This window comes from Anabrus simplex, chromosome 2 (genome assembly GCF_040414725.1).
Source record: "Anabrus simplex isolate iqAnaSimp1 chromosome 2, ASM4041472v1, whole genome shotgun sequence".
Classification (NCBI taxonomy): domain Eukaryota; kingdom Metazoa; phylum Arthropoda; class Insecta; order Orthoptera; family Tettigoniidae; genus Anabrus; species Anabrus simplex.
This window is the reverse complement of record NC_090266.1, coordinates 135,103,264-135,123,666: the sequence shown is the minus strand read 5'-3', so window position 1 is coordinate 135,123,666 and position 20,403 is coordinate 135,103,264. Positions and strand designations below refer to the sequence as shown.

Genomic DNA, 20,403 nt, shown 5'->3' with positions numbered 1-20,403 from the left:
CTCCCAGTGTTGGTCCACACAGCATATGGGAGATGTTGTTTATGGCTTTTGGTTTATTCTATTTTCCCTTATGCGAATATGAAAGTTCCTTGCTCTTTTGCATAAAATATCAGACGTATACTATTTTCACCTACCCATTCTACAAGTCACTCTCCACAAGCATGCTCACATACATAGCAGGGTGATTGTGCTCATCCAAGATTGAAACAGGCCAGGGAGTTTGTAGTGGTTTATGTATATTTACAACTCTGATATTAGCAATGTCAGCAGTGATGATCTCAACGTTGTTGGTGAAAACATCAACCGGTTTTAAGTTCTGTGTTTCGCTTTGCAAATATATAGTTAAACCGTATGCCTGATGGTAAACTGAATCAATACAAGTGTGTCCAGAAATTTCCCCATAAAGCATAATTGGTTCTCAACAACATCCACAAAGAAATTTGATTGATAATGACATTTTGAAACACTGGTACCCTCATTACCCAGCTGGAGAATGTGAAGAGAAGGTCCTAGTTTCCTAATTCAATACTGTAGTTCTTAGAAAAGCTGTTGTATTTCATGTGTATGTGCATGTTTGTCAAGACATCACAAGGATTGTCGGCAGTCTATGTAATATAATATCGTATGCTTAACACAATCCAGGTAACACGTACACTTTATAATTCCATCTCCCTGCTATCTTCAAATTGATGGTTAGGCTTTCTCCTCATCAATCCCAGTTCTTCTACATCCAGTTCTTCTCAGTCACCAAGGAGTTCGTTTCTGTTCCCAGCTTCATCAGGACGGTTGTTATTGATGCTTCCTTGTTTCTTGTTTAAAGGGGCTTAATATCTAGGTCATCGGCCCAAGGGGCGGTTATTAACACTCATTGAGGTGTTATCTTGTCCACCTCTGTGGTGTAGTGGTTGGTGTGATTAGCTGCCACCTCCGGAGGCCCGGTTTCGATTCCCGGCTCGGCCACGAAATTTTAAAAGTGGTACGAGGGCTGGAATGGGGTCCACTCAGCCTCGGGAGATCAACTGATTAGAGGTGGGTTCGATTCCCCCCTCAGCCATCCTGGAAGTGGTTTTCCGTGGTTTCCCACTTCTCCTCCTGGCAAATGTTGGGATGGTAGCTAACTTAAGGCAACGGCCGCTTCCTTCCCTCTTCCTTGTCTGTCCCTTCTAAACTTCCCATCCCCCCGCAAGGCCCCTGTTCAGCATAGCAGGTGAGGCCGCCTGGGCGAGGTACTGGTCATCCTCCCCAGTTGTATCCACGACCCAGAGTCTGAAGCTCCAGGACACTGCCCTTGAGGCGGTAGAGGTGGGATCCCTTGCTGAGTCCGAGGGAAAAACCGACCCTGGAGCGTAAACAGATAAAGAAGAAGAAGACGACGAAGATGTTTCATCTTGTTAGATCTTCAGTCTTGATTCGGGAAGTGTCGGATAAGAAGAAAGACGGATAAACACAGCAAAATAGTGGTAAAAGACTAGGAAAATAGGACAAAAAAAGGAAAAGAATGATCGCATCTATTTGAAGATGGTTCTTGTCCCTTTGAGTTTTAATGCTTTTCTTTGTATCCTCTTTATATGGTTCCCTCTTCCCACACTGAATTGTCATTATGTTCATCTTGTTACGTATAATTCAATTTCTCGCAATAAGAGGTGTATGCAATGATTCCCGACTCAAACTACTAAAGTTTGTGCAAGGACTGAATCTACCATGTGAGTCAGCCGCGCCTGACGTTTTATGCTGTTAGGCATCCCACCGAACGTCACTGGTGTCGTTATGGTCTGTTCTCCTTTGCCGCATACAAAGCAACAATCGCCTTTAATCACTTACTGCACCATTACCTTTGCAAAAACATGTACCGTATGCGACAGGCATTTACACAATGCATCAAACTGCTATGTGGTTATGTAAAAAGTCATCATCATCATCATCATCATCATCATCATCATCATCATCTGTTTACCCTCCAGGTTCGGTTTTTCCCTCGGACTTAGCGAGGAATCCCACCTCTACCGCCTCAAGGGCAGTGTCCTGGAGCTTCAGACTCTTGGTCGGGGGATACAACTGGGGAGAATGACCAGTACCTCGCCCAGGCGGCCTCACCTGCTATGCTAAATAGGGGCCTTGTGGAGGGATGGGAAGAGTGGAAGTGATAGGCAAGGAAGAGGGAAGGAAGCGGCCGTGGCCTTAAGTTAGGTACCATCCCGGCATTCGCCTGGAGGAGAAGTGGGAAACCACGGAAAACCACTTCCAGGATGGCTGAGGTGGGAATCGAACCCACCTCTACTCAGTTGACCTCCCGAGGCTGAGTGGACCCCGTTCCAGCCCTCGTACCACTTTTCAAATTTCGTGGCAGAGCCGTGAATCGAACCCGGGCCTCCGGGGGTGGCAGCTAATCACGGTAACCACTACACCACAGAGGCGGTATGTAAAAAGTACGTGCCAATTATGAGCTTTCAGCACAGTATGAAATAAACCCTAAAAGCGATGGCATACTGATAGAAAACGTGTGTGCATTTGTGAAGCGGAAGTAATAGTCCATGTATTAGGCTTTCTGCATACCTGTCCGCTGAGTTGCCTTGGTGACACAGTTAAGTGCGGTGCTGTTAATACAGCTGCGTTTGGTCGGTGGGTTCGAATCCCACTTGAGCCTGTAAATTCTATTCGCATTTTGTACTTCGTGAATCATCCACAAAGCCAATGTATCCGAATGCCCTCACGTCGTGGGTTATTAATTAATTTATTTATTTATTTATTTATTTATTTATTTATTTATTTATGTATTTCTCTCTTTCTTTCTTTATTTTGGCACTGTTCTAGACCATTAGCGCTGCTAGTGTGGATGTTTTATAAGCAGGACTGGACGAGGATAGAATGGTTGGGGGGTTGAATCCGCTTGACTGAGCAACAGACTGTTGGCGCAGCAAGTGTTCGAATAGATGTCCTTCTGCAGTAATACACGTTTCAGCACGCCGTTGAACTGCCATTCAGGCTCTTTGTAATATTGTAGGTGTTACGGATTCACAGGCTTCCGTAATAAGGTTTCGAAGGCTTTCAGGATTCTCCGGCTGCTAAGCGTACACTACATCATTCAACTAGCCCCATAGGAAGAAGCCCAGTGACGTCAAATCGAGCGATCTAGCAGGCCAGGTGACAGGTCCTCCCCTTCCTATCCATCGACCGGGATGTGTAACATTCAGCTAGTGGCGAACATCTGCTGACATGTGAGGGGGGGCTCCGTCGTGTTGATAGCACATGGTTACACGCTCACCCAGGAGAACATCCTCTAGCAGCAATGGTAGTTGGTCTTGAAGAAACTGTAGGTACCGGGCTCCTGTCCAATGATCCGCAAAGAACTATGGTCTAGTTAGGGGACCACCCAGTATACCACACGAGACATTTACACCCCATCGTGCCTGAAATGCTGCCTGCTTTACCCAGAGGGGATTTTCAACACTCCACTAGTGTATATTATGACGATTCACAGGGCCATTATAATGAAATCGTGCCTCGTCCAAAAATAAAATGTGAGACACAAACGCTTGACAATTGCTACTTGCGTCAGTATCCACGCACAAAAATCAACACGAGTTTCGAAATCTCGGCCGTGAAGTTCTTGATGTAGTTGCAGGTGATACGGACGAAAAAACTGGAATGCAACATCCTTACAACAGACGACTGACTGATGTTGGCCTGTTGTGCTACTGCTCGGGTACTCGTGTGAGGATTCACCGGAAAGTGTCCAAAACCATATCAGCAGTTTCACCGGACGTAACTGGTGCCTCTCTAACAGGACCTGTTCGGGAAAGTGACGAAGTTATACACAAACGTCGCTCCACCCTCCTAAACGTATTTACGTTTGGTTGTTGTCTGTGTGGAAATATTTCCCGGTACAGACGCTGTGCTTCCTGTGCGTTCTGTCTTGCTTCACCGTAGATGAGGAGCATGTCAACACACTCATCTGTTGAATACATAGCGAAGAAATGACCACGACTGCTAGGCTACACCAAGTGTCAGGCCACTATACATTCAACATGCATGCTATTGGTCGAATGTGGCACGAATGGCCCCTTATTTGACCCTCAAAGTTTTGAAATGTGAATAAAAATATTTATGGCTTGTGGGATTCGAACCCACCTACCAACGCAACATGCTTCAACACGTCTGTGGTTAGTCCTCTACACCACGGTGACTATTGCCTGCAGTTTATCAGAAAAATTTCTTGGTGTACAACTACGCCCCGTTTCAAAAAAAACCACACGTTTTCTATCATTATGCAATCTCTTTAAGCAATAATTTTATAACCAATCGAAAGCTTATAATTGGCACATACATTTTACATAACCGTATGACAGTTTGATGTATTGTGTAAATACACTGACTGACAGAGCAAATGCAACACCAAGAAGGAGTGGTCAGAACTTTATGCCAATTGCAGGGTAGACTGACGTCACTGAGGTATGCTCATGATGTGAAATGCGCCGTTGTGCTGCGCACGTAGCGAACGATAAATGGGACACGGCGTTGGCGAATGGCCCACTTCGTACCGTGATTTCTCAGCCGACAGTCATTGTAGAACGTGTTGTCGTGTGCCACAGGACACGTGTATAGCTAAGAATGCCAGGCCGCCGTCAACGGAGGCATTTCCAGCAGACAGACGACTTTACGAGGGGTATGGTGATCGGGCTGAGAAGGGCAGGTTGGTCGCTTCGTCAAATCGCAGCCGATACCCATAGGGATGTGTCCACGGTGCAGCGCCTGTGGCGAAGATGGTTGGCGCAGGGACATGTGGCACGTGCGAGGGGTCCAGGCGCAGCCCGAGTGACGTCAGCACACGAGGATCGGCGCATCCGCCGCCAAGCGGTGGCAGCCCCGCACGCCACGTCAACCGCCATTCTTCAGCATGTGCAAGACACCCTGGCTGTTCCAATATCGACCAGAACAATTTCCCGTCGATTGGTTGAAGGAGGCCTGCACTCCCGGCGTCCGCTCAGAAGACTACCATTGACTCCACAGCATAGACGTGCACGCCTGGCATGGTGCCGGGCTAGAGCGACTTGGATGAGGGAATGGCGGAACGTCGTGTTCTCCGATGAGTCACGCTTCTGTTCTGTCAGTGATAGTCACCGCAGACGAGTGTGGCGTCGGCGATGAGAAAGGTCAAATCCGGCAGTAACTGTGGAGCGCCCTACCGCTAGACAACGCGGCATCATGGTTTGGGGCGCTATTGCGTATGATTCCACGTCACCTCTAGTGCGTATTCAAGGCACGTTAAATGCCCACCGCTACGTGCAGCATGTGCTGCGGCCGGTGGCACTCCCGTACCTTCAGGGGCTGCCCAATGCTCTGTGTCAGCAGGATAATGCCCGCCCACACACAGCTCACATCTCCCAACAGGCTCTACGAGGTGTACAGATGCTTCCGTGGCCAGCGTACTCTCCGGATCTCTCACCAATCGAACACGTGTGGGATCTCATTGGACGCCGTTTGCAAACTCTGCCCCAGCCTCGTACGGACGACCAACTGTGGCAAATGGTTGACAGAGAAAGGAGAACCATCCCTCAGGACACCATCCGCACTCTTATTGACTCTGTACCTCGACGTGTTTCTGCGTGCATCGCCGCTCGCGGTGGTCCTACATCCTACTGAGTCGATGCCGTGCGCATCGGTTTGAAATAAACATCAATTATTCGTCCGTGCCGTCTCTGTTTTTTCCCCAACTTTCATCCCTTTCGAACCACTCCTTCTTGGTGTTGCATTTGCTCTGTCAGTCAGTGTACCTGTCGCATACATGTTTTTACAAAAGTCGTGCAGTGATGACGCAGTAAGTGCTTTAAAGGAGACTGTAGCTTGGTTCTTCTTCTTCTTCTTCTTCTTCTTCTTCTTCTTCTTGGAAGGTTATTGGGCACGTAATTTCACCCAGTCACAATAACTAAGAAAGTTCATTAGCGGAACACTAGCTCAATCCACATATAAGGTTATACACGAAAGAAGAGCTCAACATTTCCTTATGTACAACTCTTGGGTGGATATAAACAGAGACATGTGGGAATCATGTATCTACCGCTAACACAGGAGGAGTACGCTATAAAGTATTACAGTGAAGATCTGAGGGAGGGAAGCCTACCTAACCTAGTCGGTATATACACAGCAAAAACACGAGGACACAAGTTGCAAATCTTCACGCCAGAGTGACCTTTCTTACTTATTACTAGTCAAACATGACCGGATCAACATATAAAGGTTAGAAAAGGAAAGGTTAAATGGGAACTATTGGGATAGACGTTTAGGGAAGTGAAAACTGATACCAAAAACGCTACAACGAAAGTACGTACGAAGTAGAATGACGGAGAGACTTCGAATAAATGTAGCTACTAGTAATAGTTGACCGACCACTGCAAAACAAATGATGTAAGGAAGACGACTACTCCAGAGAGCGCTATCCGTGAGATGTAATAGTGACAGAAGACAGTTGTGTTCATAAGGGAAGGGATTTTTTTTTGCTAGGGGCTTTACGTCGCACCGACACAGATAGGTCTTATGGCGACGATGGGATAGGAAAGGCCGAGGAGTTGGAAGGAAGCGGCCGTGGCCTTAATTAAGGTACAGCCCCAGCATTTGCCTGGTGTGAAAATGGGAAACCACGGAAAACCATCTTCAGGGCTGCCGATAGTGGGATTCGAACCTACTATCTCCCGGATGCAAGCTCACAGCCGCGCGCCTCTACGCGCACGGCCAACTCGCCCGGTGGAGGGGATAATTAACAATGAAGAGAAGCAAGACGAAGTTTGTAGTATGATTGTTTTATTTTTTAAAACCATGCCAGACATAATGAATAGAAAGGAATGCGTGACATACAAGCAGACGAGAGAAAAGACATTATAACAGTATATTTGAGTCATCTAAATATTGAATTAGAATTCCCAGGATAGCGGGAGTGGAATTGTATACAAGACACACGACGCACGTTGGAGGAGGGTGTTTGAGACTGATTAATCTCGAATATAAGTGGCGGCGGGGAGAGATATATGCAGGACATTGAAAGATCAAATGATTAGCATCGGCATCTGAGGAAAACACACACAAATTGAGTGATCAAGGAGATGAAACCGAAATTTGTACTGGGGTGTTAATGCATGAATAAAACGAAATCGAATGATATTAATAATGTGTCGACGGGTGTATGTAGCAATGTCGTACCAATGTTTTGTGGGTAAGATGGGTTGGAGAAGATAGTTATAGGCCCCTTTATGTACTGCAGATTCGGTCCATAAATTTTGCCATGAGCTTTGCACTTGTCGTTGTAACAAGGTAGAGAAATCAGATGCAGGTGCAGCAAAGGTGTAGTTAACAGAGAGGCATCGTTAGCTAAGCCATCAGCCTGTTCATTTCCAGGTATGCCTTTATGTGCAGGAATCCAAATAGGCGTAATAATGGACCCTAATTATTTTAATTCGTATAAGATGTGTTTCACATTATTTATATACCCGTTTAGTGTATAGTTGGTCGACTTTAATGATTGTAACACACTAAAGGAATCGGTATAGATGGTGGTGGATTGAACTGATGATATTTTATAAACAGTAATGCTTGACTTAAGGCAAAGAGTTCAGCCGAAAAGATAGAAAAATATGAAGATAAATGATATGACTCAACATGTTGAGACTGTTCATGGTAGAAGGCTGCTCCAACGCCACAAGTATTTTTGACCTATCAGTATAAAAGTTATGTCCGGCAATGGAATGGCAGATACGGAATTTTTTGGAAAAAGAGTGAAAAACTCGAAGTCGATATGGTAACATGGCAAAAGAAGAAGCTCGAGATATAGTGATTGAAGGTATATATTGGAGCACATCATAAGAGACAGTATAATGAGAAAGTACAGGGTTGTGGATAATAGAGGTTTTAAATGCAGATACAGACTGATAAGCCGAAAGTATTGCAGGAACTCTGCGATTGCTCATTGTGGGTTGTTGAAAATAATCAGAGAGTAGTTGAAGTTTTGGTAACAAGGTATTCGAAACTACCGTAAATCGTTTGAGAATATACTTGGAGGCAAGGAGCTGACGTCTAATCTGGAGTGGAGTTTCGCCTGTTTCTACCAATAGTGCATGTGTTGGTGTGGTGGCTAAGGCGCCAAAACAGATGCGGAGTGCATGATGCTGGATGGTGTTCAGGGATCGTAGTGAAGACGGTGATGCTAGATCAATGACATGTGCGCATTAGTCAAACCTTGCACGGATGGTAGCACGAAAAAGTAGTTTAGCTGTAGTAGGCCCGATCCCCATGAACGACGTGTGATGGCCTTTGACAGTTTGAAGTATGCAGCGGTGCTATGTCGAAGACTATTCAGATGTTGGATGAAAGTTAACTTGCAATCAAGCATGATACCAAGATATTTATGACAAGAGCGAATTGGAATTTCATAGTTAGCAAACGTTATAGGTTCTTTATTGAATTGGCGTTCGTGGGTAAATATCATAGCAGAACATTTTGAAGGGGATAAGTTTAATCCGTGTATAGATAGCCACTTATGAACTTGAGTCATGAGTTGTGTGATATCAATATCGGTATGTGAGAAATAAATCACTGGGCCGATGACCTTCGATGTTAGGCCCCTTTAAACAACAAGCATCATCACCATCATCAACAAATAAATCACTATATCATCTGCCTACATGAGAATTCCAGCAGAATGGATTACCGCTGTTCTAGTTCAGTTAAAAATAATGCAAAGAGGATGCCGCTGAAAATATCTTCCTGAGGAGCCAGACTGATGATTCACGAATAATCTGATCGGATAGTGGCGGTTTGAGAATGCGAGTACGATAGCTGAGAATATTACGTAGTATAGGTACAAAATGAGTTGGGAGACATTTCCGAGCTAAAATGTCCCACAGTGTATGAAGGGGAACAGAATCAAAAGCACCACGGATGTCAAGGAAAACAGCAACTGTACTTTGCTTCCGAGATTTAGTTAATAGGATACCTACGACGAACATATTGATAGCATCTTGAGAACTCCTGCCTTTACAATAAGGATATTAATATTTCGGAATAAGAGAGTAATACTCCAACGCCCAGAAAAATCGCTGTAACATTATTTTTAAGAAGGTTTTCCGAATACATGAGCCAAGAACAATACCACGCAAGTTGTGGGAATCAGTCAGAGGGCGGCGAGGTTTGGGCACAGGGATAAAAAAAAACCATTCCATTCTTTGGGAGGAATGGCTGAGCGTAAAACGTCGTTGAATAAATGTAATAACACCGTCTGTGCTCTGGCAGGTGAGGCCTTCAACATGGCATACGGGATGTAATCGGGACCAGGAGAAGAAGAGTTACCGCGTTAAGTATTGTTGTGAACTTATGGATGTCCATGGGCTGTAGAAGTACTGAAAACTGAGTAGACTGGGAGAATTTTGAGGGGGTGAAGGATGGTACCACATAATCGGGAGTTAATGATGTGATAAATTCAGTTAAACTATTAGGAGCTATGGTAGGGCGTGGTATATGCGTAGAGACTCTAGTAAGAAGCCGCACGGCATTCCATAAGAAGGAGGCAGAAAGATGTTCATTGAAGGAGGAGATGAACAGTTTCCAAGCTTGGTGGCGCTTATGATTAATATCTGCCGATTATAAGCAATGTGACGCTTGAAACGAAAAAAAAATCAGATGGAGATAATGTTTTGTGGTAAATGCGAAACACGCGGCGTCTTTTGAGGACAAGCTGATGACATTCGGAGTCCCACCATCGCAAACCGTAGTGATGATAAGTAGATCTGTAAGATGGTGTTTTCAACGGATGATGAATATCTAGATAAGAGGATATGATTTGTAGTAAGGAATTATAAAGCAGCTCATCATCATGAATGGATCCAGTTGTTGTATCACGTAGGCTGTAAAACACTTGGCATCAAAATGACGTAATGTACAAATACATCCAGAAGCAGCAGGGGGAGGAGGAGAAGGAGGCGGACGTCCAAGACTATAGTTAATGAGGATGGGGAAGTGATCACTAGTATGAGTGTCACCTAAGATTCTCCATGTGGTCACGGACGCAATATTAGAGCTACAAATGGATAGATCAACCGTACTGGGTGGTGAACCTGGTGGAGTTAATCTGGTTGGTGAGCCATCATTGAGAATGACTAGATCATAATGGTGAGCCGAATTTAAGAACTGAGAACCTTGTGTGGTGTCAACACTAGATCCCCACTGGGTGTGATGAATATTAAAATCGCCAATAATAAGTAGTTTACTATCAGATGGGAACATTTGAAAAAATGTCATCCATTGAGCATATGAGATGTAAACGTCAGGTGGACAGTGTAAATTGATGATATATATGTTATAATGTATAACGCCAAGGACATAGGTATTAGGTATTTGATAGTGAATTTGCAACAGGGTATAAGAGAGCGAGATATAAATCAACAGGGCTACTCCACCAGAACCATTTCCGTCACGTCCTTCAATTTGAAAATCTTTAAAATAGAAATTAGTTGTAGGCGAAAACCATGTTTCTTGAATTTTAATAATGTTTGGAAATGTTTCTTTCAATAGCATTTTTAATTCATGTTGTTTATTGCATAGACTCCTAACATTCCATTATAGGATGTGCACCATCAATGGCAAACATAGTCTCGTTGGCTGAACGGTCAGCGTACTGGCCTTCGGTTCAGAGGGTCCCGGGTTCGATTCCCGGCCTGGTCGGGGCTTTTAACCTTAATTGGTTAATTCCAGTGGCACGGGGCTGGGTGTATGTGTTGTCTTCATCATCATTTCATCCCCCATTATGATGCGCAGGTCGCCTACGGGAGTCAAATAGAAAGACCTGCACCTGGCGAGCCGAACCTGTCCTGGGATATCCCGGCAGTAAAAGCCATACGACATTTCAATGGAAAACATAACATTTAAACTTGCGCGAAGTTGACATAGCGCAGGTACTACAATGGGTTGATCACCCAATAATTGAGTAAGCTGAAGCAGTAAGTTATGAATACAACGTTGGAAGTGCTCTCTGCCTGCATGGGATGTTGGGCGGGTTGCAGAAGAACCTCCTGCCGAGATGTGGAAGGAAGTGGATGTGCAGGGGATACAGGGGGCATTTGGGATTGAACCTAAGATTGTCGGGGTAAATTAGATGGGTGCACTAACTGTAGATAACCTGGCCTATCATATTCGGGTGGGGGTATTGGAGGCAATTCCTTTACAATTAGTTGAGTGAATTTTCTCTTGCGGGGAGTTTCTGTTATTGGTGAATGATGTTGTTGTGGAAGAGCTGGAAAGTGTTGTAGGTTGCCATAGGCATTAAAGTCTGTAGGATATAACCTTGCAGAAGCTTCGGAAAAAATATGTTTTCAAGGCACATAAGCTTCTTAATTTCTATCTGTTGTTTGTGTGCAGCACAGTCCGCAGAACCAGTTGAATGTTCCCTGTTACAATGCAAACACTTTCGAACATTTTCAAGGCAGTCAGCCGTGTTATGATTTAACGCACAGTTACGGCATCTGAAGGATGTAGCTTGACAATTGCGGAGTATATGTCCATACCTCTGATATTTGGAGCATATCATGGGGTAAAAAATAAAAGGTGTGACCTTTAAGTATACCTGGTAGATGGAGACATATTTAGGCAAAGTCTTAGAGCAAAAACAATCTTAATAGGACCAGTTGGAACGTAAACTACCTCCCCATCTTGAAATGCTTTGCTCTTTACACGTTGAACGGATTTTACAGGAATATCACTCTTAATGGGACTAAGTATGATAGATTCCGTTAACTCTTTATCTACGCCACGAACAATGCCAACTCGATATATGTTAGAATGAGGAATAAATACCCGTAATTTATGAGTTGAGAGAAATGAATTCCTTAGGAACGCATTTGCCCGCAGAGCAGAGTTAAATGCTACCTGTATACGGTTACGCCCTTTGGGTTTAATCGATTTGACATGAAAATCACTTTCATAGAGTAAGCGTCCAAGAGCCATGGGATGTAAGTTTCCTATACTACTGGAACCTTGTGCCGAAACAAAGACGATATACGGCCCAGGATGGTTTACTGAACATTGTTAGAGGGGTTGGAAGGCGGTCCGGTAGACTGATCATTAGAGTGTGAATTCGACAAAGAAGTATTCTGAATAGAGTTATTTGACATATCTAATGCCGTTCCCACTATTTCTTCACGCGCAACATTTATATGTGAGGCTGGATCGGGAGCCTCATCTCCACCACTGTCTTGATTCATGAAAGAACTACAATACACACACAAAACAGTAAACTGTCAAAAGTTGTCACCTTCTAGAAACGTCAGATGCGCGACACACAGCACCGCGAGAGCGAGACAAACGCGCGACTCGAATGTTACAAGGTAACTGACTGTAGCTTGGTTAACAACAAAGGAAAATTGACCATCACTCCACTGACGTTCGTTGGGATGCCTAAAACCAGAAACGTCAGACGCGGCTGACTCACCCGATATAAACTTTTGGTTAGTTATATCAAACAATTCACTGTAGACCGGTTTGAGTCAAATAGTTGTTAGTTTGCATTTGGGAAATAGTGGGTTCCAACCTCACTGCCGGTAGCCCTGAAGAATTTTTCCTGTGTTTTCCCATTTTCGCAGTAGGCAAATACAGGGGCTGTACCTTACCGAAGGCCATGGTTCCTTCCTTCCTAATCCTAGCCCTCTCGTATTCCATCGTCGCCATGAGACTTATGCCGGTGCGATATAAAGCAAATAGTTGAAATGTATTGTGGGCTTATGGAAATAAAACAAATATATTTATGGATATATATTATCTCCACTTTTTGCAAAGCTAATGCTAGTACTATGGACAAATCTAAGTGCTAATGATAAGTTTATGTAAACATCCAAAATATGAACACCATATACAACATCTACACAGTCTGTTATTCCACAGAAGCAGAGCAATTCCAAATTTGAATTTGTCACGTAAACTTTATGTATTTGTGCCATACTGCAAACCCTACCACAATTGGGCAGGCATTCATAGAGACTTGAACAAACGAAACTTACGAGAGAAAGTGAATATTCAACATGCAAGCGGCCACACAATTGAGATTTTTGGAACATAACTTGGACCAACCCTTTGCTTCACCGTTTCTAGTTGAACTTATGCTATTCATATCTTAGTATCCAGTCTGTATATGTGTAAATTTCTGAAATAAGACTTAACTATTGATGCACGTGTTTTCACGAGAGTGTATATACTGAAATAAATTTGCTTATAAATCCTCACTCACATAACCTTTCAAATGAATGCATTGTAGAGTAAAGAATTACCTTCTAGATGGAAATTAGTTTTATATACCTCATGTATCTCTATTCTTATTTCTCATTTTTCCAGGAGAGAAAGCCTAGCCACGTTGCATCCATTGAGACTTCCATCGTATGACAGCAGTGAAGAACAAATACTAGCGGGCATTGAGCATGAGTTCATGTCCTGACTACAGGTTGCATAATACCCTACAATTATGTCTTCTCGTGTATATAGCCCAACAGAAGTAGATATTTACGCTTTATTTTAAGAGACTGATCGGCCAGAAGACAGCCCTGAGCATCAATGTAATATATTGTATGTACATTGTACCGATATTGTAATGAATACATGTTATTTGGTCAAAATATTCGCCTTTTCATTAATGTCACACAATTTAACCAGGGTTAGAACAAAGACCTTTAATGGCAGCTCTGACAGAGAAGGAGATCTTCCGTATGACAAAGATGGCAGAGGAGACATCCTGTTCCTTCTGAGATGAATGAAGAAGGAAACAATTACCTCAAGATTAAGCGATTTCAAACGCAGAGGGAGTAAATCTCGCAAGGAAAACCTCCTTGACGGCAAGCCTAGCAAGTCAGTAAAGAAGTAATATTCCGCTGATTTCGAAGCACGAACGAGGCCTGGATTGAATAAATAATGATTGTTTTGGAACCTGGTACTCATCCTGGGAATTCAAGAATCTTTACCAACCGAAGACACAGCACTCGGAATGGACTTCATTATAAGAGCAAAATGAGAGTGGGAAACCCGAATGTGATTATATTGACAATAATCAGTCCCACTGCTCTGCATTTAGGGCTGTCGTCCAGGTGGCAGATTCCTTTCAATTGCTTACCTAGACTGTTCTTAAACAACTTCAAAGAAGTCAGCTTTTTTGTTAAGTTGTAATCCATTAAGTTAAGATACCGGTACTTTATTTTATTCTCTTAATTTTTGAGGTTAAAAATTTTGATTTTTCCCTTCATTGAGGAGACAGCCATTTATTTTCAACCATGATTCAGCTTCCTCAAATGTGTGTTCGAACAACAACAGCAATAGTTCATCAAGATCCTCACATGAGCTCAGAAAAGTAGAGTCGTCTGCATATAGGACAGTATTTGTTTGTACATTCTCATCTCAATCATTTATCATTATCATAAAGAGAAAATAACCAAGGATGGACTCCTATATTTCATCACAGTTTCTTTTGGAGGAACCCCATTTACCTCCACATAGTGGGTTCGACCATATATTTACGATCTAAAAATTCTAAGTTCATTTCCAGAAATGCCACAATAGCTAATTTATCAAGTAGAACATCATGCGGTACTGAACCAAAGGCCCTACTAAGGTCACCTTAACATAATTTCCTTCCTCAAAATTACTCATTATATAAATACTAACATCTGGTGCATTTATTGTTGATTTTCATCATCATCATCATCATCTGTTTACCCTCCAGGTTCGGCTTTTCCCTCGGACTCAGCGAGGGATCCCACCTCTACCGCCTCGAGGGCAGTGTCCTGGAGCTTCAGACTCTTGGTCGGGGGATACAACTGGGGAGAATGACCAGTACCTCGCCCAGGCGGCCTCACCTGTTATGCTGAACAGGGGCCTTGTGGAGGGATGGGAAGATTGGAAGGGATAGGCAAGGAAGAGGGAAGGAAGCGGCCGTGGCCTTAAGTTAGGTACCATCCCGGCATTCGCCTGGAGGAGAAGTGGAAAACCACGGAAAACCACTTCCAGGATGGCTGAGGTGGGAATCGAACCCACCTCTACTCAGTTGACCTCCCGAGGCTGAGTGGACCCCGTTCCAGCCCTCGTACCACTTTTCAAATTTCGTGGCAGAGCCGGGAATCGAACCCGGGCCTCCGGGGGTGGCAGCTAATCACGCTAACCACTACACCACAGAGGCGGACATTGTTGATTTTCTGGTATAAAACCATACTGAGATTTTGACAAAAGTTTAGCAGACATAAAGCACGGTATTCATAAACTTATGCCGGCCCCGTGGTGTAGGGGTAGCGTGCCTGCCTCTCGCCAGGAGGCTCCGGGTTCGATTCCCGACAAGGTCAGGGATTTTTATCTCAACCTGAGGGCTGGTTCGAGGTCCACTCAGCCTACGTGAATAGAATTGAGGAGATGGCGGCCCCGGTCTCGAAAGCCTAGAGGATGCGTCGTACTGACCACACGGCCCCTCGTAATCTGCAGGCCTTGTCTATCTGATCATGCTGGGGTTATATTTCATTTTACTTCAACCTAGTAGAACAAAGAAAGTATTAGAAAAATTACCCTACAGAACATCGAGTTATTTAGGATTTATTTAGTACACGTGTTTTCAGAAAACTGGGCTAAAGAACAACAGACAGCTGTAGAATGCTGTAATATGTTTTTCAGCTAAGTACTGGTACTTGGATGTTGAAATTTAGAACAGATGTCTTCAACTGAATGGTGAAGTAATTATTAAACAAATTATGTTTATTTATAGCCATAGGTTTTGCATTAGAAAATGTGACGCTTAATCACACGAGCTGTGAAAAGGAAGGCTAGCCGCGAACAGTCAACCAAATTAGGGCTCCGTGGTGGAACTATAGGCAGTGTTGGTTTCCGTCGTGGAGTCAGTGTGAGACTTAGTGTGTTGGGGTTCGGTGGCTTAGCTGAGGGCGACAGATGTGTTGACTGTAGCTAGTGTCCCACCGACGCCGGAACCAGAGCTGTTGTTGTGGTGTCGAAGAGTCCAGTGAGTAGGTGGACTGTAGACGACGTAAGGAATGGAAGACACCGTAGTATCCGAGAATACTGTGTGTTTGTGTGTTTGGGTATTTCTGTGGACTGAGGATCGCCGTCAGTCAGCAAGGGAAGCCGCTATCGTGAGTGTGAGGGTAAATAGACCTATGCTAAAGTTCGCTGTTGTAAGTATCATCGTGCTGTTGAATACTGTTGAGCTGCTTCTGTTTAGTTGTTCACTGCATGTGACTGTGTGAATTACTGGACTGTCTCTGGAGTCGAGCCAAGGAATATTCATCGTGTGTTGTGTAGCCCATAGCCCTGTGTTCAAATCCAGCGGTCTACACACAGCTACTCTATGAGGTGACTGGACTTGGGGAAGTGAAAGTAAGGATTAGCTGTCCCAGGTATAGCAACGGGCCGGACCGCCTACTGTGCCATAAGGAAGAGAGACTAGTAAATAGACAGTAATTAGTACGTGTGGCCATTCATAGCTGAATGGATTTGTGTGTGTGTGTGTGTGTGTGTGTGTGTGTGTGTGTGTGTGTGTGCATTCTTTGGGTCATCGCGAAATAAATTTGGGTAATACAACCAGACGGAGTTTTACTGTACCCTTGAACTTACCATTCCATCGTTGGTCGGCCACAGCTGCTGCAGTAGAGCAATATTGAACCCTTAAATCTTGGGGTCGTAGCGGGAATATTTCGGTCACGATCTTGACCAAACGCTGGGGTTCAGAAGAGAGCCTAACTACTTGAAACGAGGAGCAAATATGTGCTTACTAACTTTTATTGAATTATGAAAATGCAAAAAAGTATGTTATAAAACCATTCATGAAAAAAAAATGAGTTAACCTTTCTGCTCGCCAGGTGCAGGTTTTTCTATTTGACTCCCGTAGGCGACCTGCGCGTCGTGATGAGGATGAAATGATGATGAAGACCCCGTGCCTTTGGAATTAACCAATTAAGGTTAAAATCCCCGACCCGGCCGGGAATCGAACCCAGGATCCTCTGAACAGAAGGCAAGTACGCTGACCGTTCAGCCAACGAGTCGGATGCCCTGGTAGGTAATATTTTACTAAGAGCGCTTGAGTGTATTCAGCCTAATTTTCATTTCGTTCTCGACTTTTCTACTTGACCTTTGACTTCTTTTATTTCCTCGGCCATGTATTTTTTGCTTCGGCTCCTGTTAAAATTGTGAATCTGTCGATCTATCCTTCAAATGTGGCTCCTCTATTCTATAAGGGTAGTGAGTAAAAAAAATGGTCAAGCTTTTAACAGCAGAAAGTATTATCCGCACACTTTATCTTGGTGCATTTGTGTACGGGGTGAGGAGTAAGGAGGGCGCTGTCCCGGTATCGATAGTGCTGCCAACTGAATGAAAATGAAATCTGAATTGAATCGAGAATATGATCGATCGATATGAAATTTCTAAACCGTTATCATCTTAAGCCAACAACTATATCACATACACATTATATAACATTATAAAACATTTCTCGATGCGAATCTTGTTCCTAGCATGAATTCTATACTTTGGCTTTGTTGTGTAAACAACAACAGTACTAGTACGTAAAGTGTACGCCAGATGTCGCACAACGATGCTTAAGCGAATCATAGTTTGTGTTTCAAAGGTTGCCAGTACGAATCTCGAAGATCGCCGAGGTCGACCGATTCAGCACTAGAGTGTAAATGCACCAAGATAAAGTGTTCGGATAATATATTCTGCTTAAGGTAATTAATGTAATGTGCTGGCCCGTAAAGGGTGATTGTAAAGTATAAAATGTAAAATTGTTGGCATGGTTCGTGATACGTCGAAGAAAAGTGACCTTAATATTGAATATTCGATTCCCGCGTTAGTACTTTGTTCTAGAGGCTACGGCTCCTTTTTTGAGCTATACAAATTTATATTTTCCCTCTGCTATGGGTGTTTATTAGTAAAGGCTAGCCTATTCCCAATACTTTGTAAATTTATATGACCTATTGGTCTGAACTTCACTGATAGACTTGTATGAAAATGGGAGCCTTTCTCCCCTGATTGTAAGTTAACAAAACGTATAAGCTTCCCTACATTTCTTGTTAAAGTTCCCCTCTTGAAAAATATTTTGTTATTGTTGGTTTGAAAAGATCATCCAGTAAAAAGAAGAAAGAAAAGAAAAGTTCAGTAGATATTGTTATCAAAATTTAAACTTTGGTTCATGTGTTTGTCCTGCAATTCACGCCTTACGCTTCTTTCTTTCTCTGCTCCGCGGAAATCTCCGTAACAATTATCATGACTAACATTATTAAACTGACGAATATAAACTGGTACACTTACCTTGCGCGTTGTCTCAGCAATTAGTGTTGTGTTGTGTTTGACTTCATATGACCACTGCTTTGCTTCCTTACCCACTTCCCGTTTGGAGACTGTCCGCTACTCTGTTTAACAGGCTGCTGAAATGTGAAGATACCCTTCTGTTGAAATGCAGGCCATCTCTTCCAATACCCCTATCTCCTATCCATGAATTACCATAAATGAATAGCAAGTACATCTCCTCACAAATCCTTTCAAGCCACGAATTAATCGCATTAGTGTATCTGTATTCAACATCACGTCTGTATATCACTCCACTTATGGGCACTTCCGCGCCGAAGAATTTATCCTTCACTACAAACTGCTTCATGCCTTCCATTATGTAATCTAAGAGACTATTCTCCGTCTTTTGGAAATGATCAACGATTTCTTGGAGCACATGATTGCCAGGTAGGTTAGCCTAATGGTATTTTTAATCAGTTTAAAGTAATCTAGTATGCCTAAATTTTAGTGTAGTTAGGCTATGTCACAAAATCTTAGGCCTACTGTTGTTAAATGTAAGCTAATTTGTGGGGTTGTATTTCACTGGGCTTTTGTTAGAAATGTGCTCATATAGATAATAAAATTGGATGTATCAAATGTTGTGTGATATATATAGGCCAATAATGTGGATTCATATTCCAACTACTTGGCTGAATGGTCAGTTTGATGCCTTGTGTTCAGACGGACCCGGGTTCTATTTCCGGATAGGTCAATGATTTTAATCCCGTCTGACTAATTCTTCTGGACAGTAAGCAGGTTCATGTTATAGAAGGAGAATGGGTGGCATACAGGTATGCTGTAGTAGAAACAGCAAGGGAATGCATGAGAACAACTGTGTGTAAAGACGGGAAAAAGCGAACATCTTGGTTGAATGATGAAGTGAGAGCAGCTAGTAAATGTAAACAGAAGGCGTATCAGAAATGGCTCCAAATGAGGCCTGCTGAGAACAGGGAAATATACATAGATGAAAGAAACAGACCGAAACCAATAGTTATTCAGTCCAAAAAGAAGTCGTGGGAAGATTTTGGTAATAACGGGAAAGTCTATGTCAAACAGCAGAGAAAACTTTCTGGAGAGTAATAAAGAATCTTAGAAATGAAATGAATCATGTTTTGGATAAATTAGGTGAACTCTTAATAGATCCCAGGGAATCACTGGACAGGTGGAAGGAATATTTCTAAAATCTTCTCAACATAAAAGGATATCTTCCTGTAGATGTCGCGAACAACCGAGCTCGTCGGGAGGAGGTCGATGATGTTGGCGAAAATACGCTTGAGGAAGTGGAAAGGATGGTAAGTAAACTCCATTGTCATAAAGTAGCAAGAATAGATGAAATTAGACCAGAAATGATGACATATAGTGGGAAGGCAGGAGGCAATATTGTTGGAACTTTGTGTCTTCTTATATATACAAATGATATGAGTAAAGAACTGGAATCATATATAACGCTACTTGAGGAGGATTTTATAGTGTATAGAGTAGTAAATCAGTTGCAGGATTGTGAGCGACAATGTTGTTGGGTGGACAGCAGGCAATGTTGTGATGGTAAACGGGACGAACAGTCCGTTGTAACTTACACCACGAGAAAAAGTCGCATCACTTTTAATTAATGTGTTGATGGGGTGACAGTACCTCATGTGGAACACTGTATGTACCCAGGTGGTAATATAAGGCATGTTTTTCATTGGGATAATCACATTAACGTGGTTGTTTAGAAAACGTATAGATCTATTCACATGGCTTTTTATGGGTGATTTCCGACAAGAGAATAGTATTAAGAGAATGTTGTAAACTTTGGGCTGGGAAGACTCGTGTGTGAGGAGACGAAATACTCGAGTATGTGGTATGTTTCGATCTGTCAGTGCAGAGTTGGCGTTGATTCCGATTAATTGTGGTACCAAGTCCCCGGCGTACTTTTTACTTTGCACCTTCGATTATACATCGAGTAAAAAAAAAATAATCACATTCCGATATCCTGATAATTGCAATTCAAGTCCCCGTCGTAGTTTAACAGAAGTTTTGAGAATTATTGTAGATATCTTCTTCTTTTTCAGCATTTAAGGACAG

The 20,403-nt window shown here is 43.1% G+C and overlaps 1 long non-coding RNA gene across 1 annotated transcript in view; it reads left to right on the top strand.

Moving 5' to 3' along the window:
* Positions 1 to 13,566, top strand: part of LOC136862702 (uncharacterized) — a 278,626-nt gene extending 265,060 nt beyond the window's left edge. Inside the window, exon 4 of the long non-coding RNA XR_010859055.2 lies at positions 13,363 to 13,566. This is a non-coding gene — a long non-coding RNA (uncharacterized lncRNA). The remainder of the gene's footprint in view (positions 1 to 13,362) is intronic.
* Positions 13,567 to 20,403: the final 6,837 nt, after the last annotated feature.